A 12478-nucleotide genomic window follows, 5' to 3' on the forward strand; every position below is an offset into this window, starting at 1 on the left:
GACACATCTTCGCCATTTCACTTCTCTTCACAGGATGTCAATGTGCGTAAGACGCAATGCCCAGGGTTCTCACACCACGTATCACGGGTAAAACTCTCTTTCTCTGGGGGCTCTCCACACTTGCCAGGGGGGAACTCGTCTCGTCTCTCTATCTCGTCCCCTTGAGGTACGGGATCGGGAAAGTCACTTATACTTTACAGTCAAATAAGGCACACACAACGAAATACGTTTCAGCTCTCGTCTTAGTCGGTCAATCGAGCACTCTATAAGACACAGCGCCCTGGGGGAAAAGTCCCCAAGACTATATCGCAAGGCTGACCCAAGACTCTCTTAGACTGCGTCAAGGCTCGCCCCAAGTCTCTCCAGGACTGCGTCTGTCGTGGAGTATTCGCCAAGACCAACTCAAACTCTCTTTATTCATTTTCAAAACTCTGACCAATTCCAATGCAGTAAAAAGACTCTAGGGCGTAACCTTCAATCATAAAGCCAATCACACTAAGTACTGAATACGTCATATCTTTTGATTAATCGTTCACTACATTAATAACTATGGATGTCAGAATAGCGACGGTATCTTGTAATTAGTTCCAAATCACTGAGCCAAGTTCCGTCCAAAACTTCAAATAGACCTACACGATGACAGACATAACACAGCAATTCAGCTAATCAGTTAATTAAGTCGGTTAACAGATACGCGAAAACAAATTCATGACAGTACGTTCAGAAGAAACGGGTTAATGTCTTTTAATTTAGCACTCACACTGTTTTTCCTCCCCACCATCATACGGACGCACCGTCACTTCCCAGGCCAAGCATTTTCGTTGTTTCGAGACCGTTTTCCTTTACGGAATTGCAGAGTGTTTCTGTTATAGAAGTCGCGTCTTTTTCGACAAGGTGAAGGTTTCCAACGAAGTTAGATTGAACGTCAAAGTCCTGGGTAACGCTACGGGTATACAAAACAAGTCGGCCGGTAACTGATATATCGGTACTTTCATCGGTTAAGAGGCTGAAGAACTCGCTTTTCTGGATATCATTTACTATTTTGGCTTTTATCGAATCTGCACAAGCCTGTTGCAATTCCTCGGCTGTTGTGTGTGATCGATAAGATGCGTTGCGGGCAGCCGCTGGTGTCTAACAAGTCTAATAAACTTTGAATACTTATCAGTTGCTATGGCTTCTTTAGCTAGCCAGTAAACAGATTTGATTGCAACAGCCACTGCATCTTGTTTTTGCATCAAAGCATTCGACACCACGGTTTGCATATCAGAACGCATCGTGATGTCCCGCAAGGCTTCCCGGTGTTTGGCGCTGGCAGCATGTCGCATTAGAGTCGATGTCTTGTAATTACTGCATCCTCTATCGCTTGAGAATGGCGTAGTTTTGCCAGTTTCTCTGCAGATTCGACATGTGGTTTTTCCAAACATGAATATAACGCCAACCAGTTATCTTTCCAAACATCGATTTTCTTTTTTTTTTGACTGCCGTGGTGTCACCGTCATCACATTTCGTGCTGCCCAGGCTCGGATCGGGATCGGGCGATGTGCTTGGCAAATTCTGAATGGTATCTTCGGGTTCAGACGAAGTGCTTGGCAAATTCTGAATGGCATCATCTCTGTTAGTACTGTAAGCAGTGGCTGCACTCTCAGAATTGATGTTTGGCTCGCCTTTTTGGCCAAAAAGAACTTGTAATCAAATTACGCGACCGCTTCATTTTGGCTGCTATAATTAACGCAAGACTGACACGCTTTAGTCGCGTGCACCACTCGTAATTAATTCATTGTTTTGGCTGTTACATACGCGTAAGTTGGGGGGGGGGGTGTTAACCAGTTCGCCATAGTAAAAATATTATTTTTTCAAGACCGCTAATTAATAGATTACAAATGGGAATATTTTTTGGTATTGTGTGTGAATTAATGGAATCTTTTTTTAGTCGATTCATTAAATAGTGATTTGTTTTTTTACGGGTGAAAACAGACAGTCATTTGTTATGATGTGATCTAGCATGGGTAGGTTCAGCGAGAACTTCACACGTACAACACTTTTGTTCCATACAGCTTTGTAAAATACGCAAATCAGCAAAAAAATAACACCGTGACCCAGTTACGCCAAAAATGGAAATTCCAAAAAACTGGGTACACACTCGTTTCCTCACCAAAAAAAACATAATGCAAGCTCATTGTTTAATTAATTTAGTTGCAATCGGAAATTCTAAACTACGCACAACAGAGAGCTGTGCCGATCTGGCGGGCTTGACAGCTTGTCAAGCAGTTATCCAATTAAAAACGTGAATTCACGCATCAGGTCACTTGTTGCTTCCACATATGGTAGCGATGAACTTTCAAACTTTCAACAACATGGCGCCTTAGTCTTTCGCGCTGGGGTGCTATCTGCGTTGACTGAGCAAGTGTTACGATCTGCATGCATTGTTTTAAAGCACTTTTCTTGCCATATGCCTGTAGTTACGTTTATTTCTTGAGTAAACATGATTAAAGTTGGTCTTCAATCGAAATCATCGCTGGCACGATGAGTTTCCTGTTGGTATCACCGGAGATGTCAACCGTGAAACAACGGTGCATCATGAGCTCCATGGGTGAATCGAAAACCCGACGTAATTTATTAAACGTGACGCGTACATCAAGTGGTGTTTTGTTACATATAACACTGCAAATTCATATAATAATAAATATTTTTTAAATGATTTGGACGCGCGAAATAATTAATTAAATCACGCAACAAGCGGGAAGGACAATTTATTGTTGCCTCGCCAAGTTGCTTAACGCGTCGCCCTGTCACACACGCACTCCAGAAACTCAATGCGGGCTATTCCAACTTACGTAGGCATACCCGAAGAAGGTTACAATGTAATGTTTTTAAATATAAGGACGCACAATTTTAAACGAAATATGCGGGAGGATGATTGTTATTTGTATCAGCAAGCTACTAGGCGCGTCGCAGTCCAATACACGCACAGACCATGGAGGTCCATGCACAGACCATCATTAAAAGAATTCAATGGGCAGTGAAGAAAGGGGCGATTTTCGCCCCTGGAGTATTTTTTTAAGGGCGCACAAAGTGTAGTAAGCGGGGAATCGCGCAATCCCACGTCCTAGAGTAAACACTGCTTATTGTACTCACTGTCTACAAGTTTGTAAAAAGTATTGGGCCTCTGTTTTTGTTACCTACCTGTGTTTTAGATTCAACAGCTTACAAGCGTATATAGGTTCCTGTATCAGTCACGACAGACAATGTCCTACTTGTATGACGTATGTGGACATACTGGTAAAAGACTGGGCTTTATGTGTCAGGTGGTCAGGTGACCTTTCACATGTTACAAAGGAGTCAACCATTATAAACTATGGGAGGGAATTCTAGATGATAGAAAACACAGTAAATTTCTTTTTAGTTACAATAGTTTTGAGTGAAACAGAATTTTTATTGCTTTCCTCTGTCAAATGTTTGTTGTTATCATCTGTGTAAATAAGCCGCTTAATGATTGGTGGAGCTGTCAGTCACTTTAGCTGTCTGTTGTTATGTTATTTTGTTCGTCTGGCCCATTTTCTTAGGTTCAGATCTTGATTTTGATACATATGTTTATGATTTAATCTTTAAGTCAGATTTAGCCATATCTGACTCAAAATTGCTGAAGGCACAGAACCAGTCTGATTAAACTTGGTATATTGGCAGCACCTAGTTGTTGGCTTACTGAGACACATTCATTTTTTTCAGGATTTGTTAACAGGCAGTCATATTGTACATCAATAATTCTTATTGTTGAACATTTGTATGTATACCTTGATAATGTCTCACTACTTCATCAAATTGTGGTACATGTGCAAATTGTTTTTTTGTCATGGTCTAATCCATAATGGCCATTTCAGTCACCAGAAATTATAAATTTTTACCTTTTTTGCACAATTATTCTTTGTATCTCAATATACATGGTCTAATTATGTAAACATTTAGTACAAACAGATAATGTATTGTGCATACTGATATCAATTAAGATGGCTGACAGAAAGCAAATTTGATTACTGGGAATTTGCTTTATAATATCTCAACTTTTTACTCTCCAATATGTCTATTTGACACCTTGTACTGTGAATATTGCTTGTTGTAAATGTATTATGACTCATATGACATACGTGGAACAATTTAGTGAAAACTAAGTATACATATATGTGTAACACGCACTACATGCGTCCATTTGTCATATACTAGTAAGTACAAAAAAGAGGGAGCTGTGAACCCCTTGTTATTTTTATTTTGTTAGATTTCCATTTATGCTTGATGTGCTACATCTGTATAATTGAATTAAAGATTTTATGGGAAAGTCATTATTTGGTTTAAAAAGGGGATGTTTTCTACATTTTTTTGTAGTGTTTCAAGAGACATTCACCAGGTGCACAAACATATTGGATATTGTCCACAGTTTGATGCCTTGTATGATAAATTGACTGCCCAAGAACATCTACACCTATATGCAAGATTACGTGGTACACCAAAACAACAAAGGCACCAGGTAGGTACAGGTGATGGAAAGTACTAAATACATTAATTGAATTTTTGAATGAATGGTTAAAATAAACCCTTTTGCCAGAAAGATACATAGATAATGAAGTGGAATTATATATGCACATAAGTAATAAGGCATCAAAGTGGAGTGGAATTATATATGCACATAGATAATGAGGCATCAACACGTTCACCATGGAGTGGAATTATCTATGCACACAGATAATGAGGCATCACAGAGTCCACAATGAAGTGGAATTATATATGCACATAGATAATAAGTCATCAAAGTGTCTACAATAGAGTGGAATTATATATGCACATGGATATTGACGCATCAAAGTGTCCACAATGGAGTGGAATTATATAAGCACATAGATAATGAGGCATCAAAGTGTTCACAATAGAGTGAAATTATCCATGCACATAGATAATAAGGCATCAAAATGTCCACAATGGAGTGGAATTATATATGCATATAGATAATGAGGCATCAAAATGTCCACAATGGAGTGGAATTATATATGCATATAGATAATGAGGCATCAAAATGTCCACAATGGAGTGGAATTATATATTTACATAGATAATGAGGCATCAGAATGTCCACAATGGAGTGGAATTATATATGCACATAGATAATGAGGCATCAGAATGTCCACAATGGAGTGGAATTATATATGCATATAGATAATGAGGCATCAAAGTGTCCACAATGGAGTGGAATTATTATATGCACATAGATAATGAGGCATCAGAGTGTCAACAATGAAGTGGAATTACATATGCATATAGATAATGAGGCATCAAAGTGTCCACAATGAAGTGGAATTATATATTCACATAGATAATGAGGCATCAGAATGTCCACAATGGAGTGGAATTACATATGCACATAGATAATGAGGCATCAAAGTGTTCACAATGGAGTGGGATTATATATGCACATAGATAATGAGGCATCAAAGTGTCAACAATGAAGTGGAATTGTATAAGCACATAGATAATGAGGCATCAAAGTGTTCACAATGGAGTGGAATTATATATGCACATAGATAATGAGGCATCAAAGTGTCCACAATGGAGTGGAATTATATATGCACATAGATATTGAGGCTTCAAAGTGTCCACAATGGAGTGGAATTATATATGCACATAGATAATGAGGCATCAAAGTGTTCACAATGGAGTGGAATTATATATGCACATAGATAATGAGGCATCAAAGTGTTCACAATGGAGTGGAATTATATATGCACATAGATAATGAGGCATCAAAGTGTCAACAATGAAGTGGAATTATATACGCACATAGATAATGAGGCATCAAAGTGTTCACAGTGGAGTGGAATTATATATGCACATAGATAATGAGGCATCAAAGTGTTCACAATGGAGTGAAATTATATATGCACATAGATAATGAGGCATCAAAGTGTTCACAATGGAGTGGAATTATATATGCACATAGATAATGAGGCATCAAAGTGTCAACAATGAAGTGGAATTATATACGCACATAGATAATGAGGCATCAAAGTGTCCACAATGGAGTGGAATTATATAAGCACATAGATAATGAGGCATCAAAGTATTCACAATAGAGTGGAATTATCCATGCACATAGATAATAAGGCATCAACATGTCCACAATGGAGTTGAATTATATATTCACATAGATAATGAGGCATCAGAATGTCCACAATGGAGTGGAATTACATATGCACATAGATAATGAGGCATCAAAGTGTTCACAATGGAGTGGGATTATATATGCACATAGATAATGAGGCATCAAAGTGTCAACAATGAAGTGGAATTATATACGCACATAGATAATGAGGCATCAAAGTGTTCACAATGGAGTGGAATTATATATACACATAGATAATGAGGCATCAAAGTGTCCACAATGGAGTGGAATTATATATGCACATAGATATTGAGGCTTCAAAGTGTTTACAATGGAGTGAAATTATATATGCACATAGATAATGAGGCATCAAAGTGTCCACAATGGAGTGGAATTATATATGCACATAGATAATGAGGGATCAAAGTGTTCACAATGGAGTGGAATTATATCTGCACATAGATAATGAGGCATCAAAGTGTCCACAATGGAGTGGAATTATATATGCACATAGATAATGAGGCATCAAAGTGTCCACAATGGAGTGGAATTATATATGCACATAGATAATGAGGCATCAAAGTGCTCACAATGGAGTGGAATTATATATGCACATAGATAATGAGGCATCAAAGTGTCAACAATGAAGTGGAATTATATATGCACATAGATAATGAGGCATCAAAGTGTTCACAATGGAGTGAAACTATATATGCACATAGATAATGAGGCATCAAAGTGTCCACAATGGAGTGGAATTATATATGCACATAGATAATGAGGCATCAAAGTGTTCACAATGGAGTGGAATTATATATGCACATAGATAATGAGGCATCAAAATGTCCACAATGGAGTGGAATTATATATGCACATAGATAATGAGGCTTCAAAGTGTCCACAATGGAGTGGAATTATATATGCACATAGATATTGAGGCTTCAAAGTGTCCACAATGGAGTGGAATTATATATGCACATAGATAATGAGGCATCAAAGTGTTCACAATGGAGTGGAATTATTTATGCACATAGATAATGAGGCATCAAAGTGTCCACAATGGAATGGAAAAATATATGCACATAGATAATAAGTCATCAAAGTGTTTACAATGGAGTGAAATTATATATGCACATAGATAATGAGGCATCAAAGTGTCCACAATGGAGTGGAATTATATATGCACATAGATAATGAGGCATCAAAGTGTCAACAATGAAGTGGAATTATATACGCACATAGATAATGAGGCATCAAAGTGTTCACAATGGAGTGGAATTATATATACACATAGATAATGAGGCATCAAAGTGTCCACAATGGAGTGGAATTATATATGCACATAGATATTGAGGCTTCAAAGTGTTTACAATGGAGTGAAATTATATATGCACATAGATAATGAGGCATCAAAGTGTCCACAATGGAGTGGAATTATATATGCACATAGATAATGAGGGATCAAAGTGTTCACAATGGAGTGGAATTATATCTGCACATAGATAATGAGGCATCAAAGTGTCCACAATGGAGTGGAATTATATATGCACATAGATAATGAGGCATCAAAGTGTCCACAATGGAGTGGAATTATATATGCACATAGATAATGAGGCATCAAAGTGCTCACAATGGAGTGGAATTATATATGCACATAGATAATGAGGCATCAAAGTGTCAACAATGAAGTGGAATTATATATGCACATAGATAATGAGGCATCAAAGTGTTCACAATGGAGTGAAACTATATATGCACATAGATAATGAGGCATCAAAGTGTCCACAATGGAGTGGAATTATATATGCACATAGATAATGAGGCATCAAAGTGTTCACAATGGAGTGGAATTATATATGCACATAGATAATGAGGCATCAAAATGTCCACAATGGAGTGGAATTATATATGCACATAGATAATGAGGCTTCAAAGTGTCCACAATGGAGTGGAATTATATATGCACATAGATAATGAGGCATCAAAGTGTTCACAATGGAGTGGAATTATTTATGCACATAGATAATGAGGCATCAAAGTGTCCACAATGGAATGGAAAAATATATGCACATAGATAATAAGTCATCAAAGTGTTTACAATGGAGTGAAATTATATATGCACATAGATAATGAGGCATCAAAGTGTCCACAATGGAGTGGAATTATATATGCACATAGATAATGAGGCATCAAAGTGTCCACAATGGAGTGGAAAAATATATGCACATAGATAATAAGTCATCAAAGTGTTTACAATGAAGTGAAATTATATATGCACATAGATAATGAGGCATCAAAGTGTCCACAATGGAGTGGAATTATATATGCACATAGATAATGAGGCATCAAAGTTTTCACAATGGAGTGGAATTATATATGCACATAGATAATGAGGCATCAAAGTGCCCACAATGGAGTGGGATTATATATGCACATAGATAATGAGGCATCAAAGTGTCCACAATGGAGTGGGATTATATATGCACATAGATAATGAGGCATCAAAGTGTTCACAATGGAGTGGGATTATATATGCACATAGATAATGAGGTATCAAAGTGTCCACAATGGAGTGGGATTATATACGCAGATAATAATGAACATTGAAGCTAGGAAATATATGAAAGGATATATACATTCTGAGGAAACATTTGACACTTATAACTTCATAATGTTTGTCTTGTAGGTGGTGGAGTGGACTTTATGCAAATTAGACCTGTTACAGTATGCAGATAAACCCTCACAAACATACAGTGGAGGAAATAAACGTAAACTATCAACTGCTATTGCTCTGATTGGTAATCCAACAGTATTATACATGGTGAGTTCTGAAAACATTACACAATTGTGTTTTTACTGTGATGTGATCAAAACAGTTTTTTTTAGATCCAATCTTTTTATTAATTCTTTCATCATTCTTGAACATTTCAAATCAAGATGGCTGACATGCCCATTTGGTCCTAAAATATGCTGCATTCAAATCATAATTTGACCAACTCAAACTTGGCAAAATGCTAACACATGATTGGTCTTTTTCTAATAATAAAATAATAAAGATTGTGATTTTGTGCATGTTTCAGTTCACTAATTTTAGTCATTTATCAAAGTTGATTTCAGAAGTAGGAAAATATTATTGATATAAATTATTTTTTGTTATGATTTGTTTATGTTGTGACCAATATTGTTAATTTTGTCATTATTAGGATGAGCCGACTACCGGTATGGATCCACAGTCTAAACGTTTCCTCTGGAAAATAATATTAGATATTATTCGAAGTGGTAGATCAGTGGTACTAACATCACATAGGTATATATTATTCATCTAAATATTGTAAAGCGCTTTTAATTTTATGAGACAAAATATTTTCACAAGGTGATAAAAATTGCTTTACAGTCACTTTTGCAAAATGTTGTCCTCGTGAAAGCCATTAAATCATCAAATTGCAAAACAAGAAGTTATAATAGTATTTTTGACTGTACTATATTATATTTAAGATGTTACATAATAATCTGAGCAATGAGGATTGTTAAAATGTGACAGAAGTGGAGGCTATATGGTCACTTTTAATATACAATTCATGGTTTATAGTCTTTGGTGTACAACAACATCTGATCAACTGCATGCTTATTCAAAGCGTTGAGTGGAAACCCCGGAAAACACTAAACCAGTTGAAAAACACTAAACCTATTGAAAAAGACTAAACCTGTTGAAAAAGACTAAACCTGTTGAAAAAACACTAAACCCTTCGTAAAGGGCGAATTATGGATATACCATGATCGTTCAGTATATTAAACACTCTTTAATTAATAAAAATGGCTTACAAAATGTAAAATTGATGTCAATCAACACGTTAACTTCTTTGCATTATTGTCAAACACTGGGCTATATTGGGTATATATCATAAAAAAAAGCCGCCTCGAAAATGACCCTGACCATGCTGGAATTTTTTTAAAAATTCCTCGGAAAACAGCACATAACTAAATGTATTTAACCCAGATTTAATACATATAATAAACTTAATAGTTTAGATTACATTGAGGGCGCCCTTGTGAAATCAGCTGCCGTCGTGGGTTCTGTTTCATGTTTTCGCTTTCTTTTAATCAAATATTCACTGGACGATTATGGTACACCCATAATACACCCTTTACCTCGGGTTTAGTGTTTTTATTGTCAGGTTTAGTGTTTTTCGACAGGTTTAGTGTTTTTCGACAGGTTTAGTGTTTTCCGGGGTTTCCACTCAACGTATTCAAAGCATTATATGATCATCAGCCAATCAGAGCTTGTGTTACCGACCACTTACAACATAGCCTGTTTTAGTAAGACTAGCTTTAATTGGTGGACAATTAAATCTCACAAAAGGAAAGCTGTTAAACATGATGATGAGCATATGTAGTTCGTCATATGCAGTTTGAGCTATGTACACCAGAAGCCGGAGTCCTCTACCTACATCATATTTCCATCAGACTGTAATTTATGCTACTGTGGTGGTCATTTCTATTAAATGTGACAGTGTTTTAGTAAATAAATTATAGCTGCATTTCACTAAAATTGTTGAAATCTCAACCAAGAATGATTGACTAATAATTAGATATATTCAACATGTTTATTGTATTCTGTACTAATCAGCATAGAAACCTGGAAGCTTTAGACAATCTTCCTGTAGTTTACATTGTATACAATATAAAAGGTGTGCGTCAAACTATGTGATATGTTCTGTATTATGAAAGTTAGTGTATGAGCCTTCTCATCAATCTAAATAAATTAATAAAACGCACTTTTATTATTATTATTATTTTTTATTATTTGCACTGCACCTGTGATTAAGTAGTATAGGTACCTATAATGGATGTTATCGATAATGATTTGTCTGTCATGAATTACCAATCAGTAAATCAGTAAAATCTAAGCTGTTTTCATCGAATCTTTTCAAAATGTTCGACCAAGACCTGTAGGTAATGGGAAATGATGTTCATTTGGTCCAAAATTAACTAAAAATTACCGAAAAATACTTGACAGTTTACCTTATGTTACAGAAGAGATATTATATCATATTTCACAATATGGATTTGATTCATAAAAATGTGGTTGTAACAATTTATTATGTATTTTAAATTATTTTATGCATATTAATTGGCTAATTTGCATATTATTATAACTGTAACCGATTGTTTGAAACAAATCCTTAAAAATGATACCCTCTCCATGCAGCAAGATGAGTTTAGCAGACTGCTTGTGCTCGTAATTAAGTTGTTCATACACTGACTAATTGCATGATAAGAGTTTTAAGAATATGTTAGTATTTTCATGCTGTGATTCGGTATTCTTTACAGGAAACTCGTTATAATATTGTACAGTTTGATTTGAAATCAAGTGAATTGTCGTTGAGTGCCATATTTTCACAACTTGAAATTATGAAACAAAGCATTGATATTGAAGATTACTCTGTTAGACAGACCACACTGGATGATGCAAGTTTTTAACAGAGATATCATTAAATTTATTGTGGAATTAAAATTATTTGTAAGTTATGATGGGAATTCACCAGTAGATGAATTTTGTACAAACCATACTGCACTCATTTACATATTGTGTTTCTATTAATAGGTTTTTATCAACTTTGCTGAACAACAAAGTGAGCCACCATCATCTGGTACTGAGCATTTGGTTGATACAAGTACTGAAGTGAATGATTTGATGTTACAACCATTTCCACCAGAAGATAACTCGTCTATTCTAGTTTAGTTTCTTAGCAATGACACTGAACATTGTGCTAGGGAAATGAAAATAAATCACATTGGATTCTGATTTATCTCATAGATGACTTGTACAATAATCAATTGTATAATGGTGGTAAATAGTGTGTTATACATTGTATGACACACCTAATATGGTAAATCATGTGATGTGTAACACCTAATATGGTAAATCATGTGATGTGTAACACCTAATATGGTAAATCACGTGATGTGCAACACCTAATATGGTAAATCACGTGATGTGCAACACCTAATATGGTAAATCATGTGATGTGCAACACCTAATATGGTAAATCATGTGATGTGCAACACCTAATATGGTAAATCATGTGATGTGCAACACCTAATATGGTAAATCATGTGATGTGCAACACCTAATATGGTAAATCATGTGATGTGCAACACCTAATATGGTAAATCATGTGATGTGCAACACCTAATATGGTAAATCATGTGATGTGCAACACCTAATATGGTAAATCATGTGATGTGCAACACCTAATATGGTAAATCATGTGATGCAATATTATTGAGTTGATCATGTTAACTCAATCTAACTATAATTCTTACCAGATT

This window comes from Saccoglossus kowalevskii, chromosome 10 (assembly GCF_978046115.1).
Source record: "Saccoglossus kowalevskii chromosome 10, keSacKowa6.1, whole genome shotgun sequence".
Lineage (NCBI taxonomy): Eukaryota > Metazoa > Hemichordata > Enteropneusta > Harrimaniidae > Saccoglossus > Saccoglossus kowalevskii.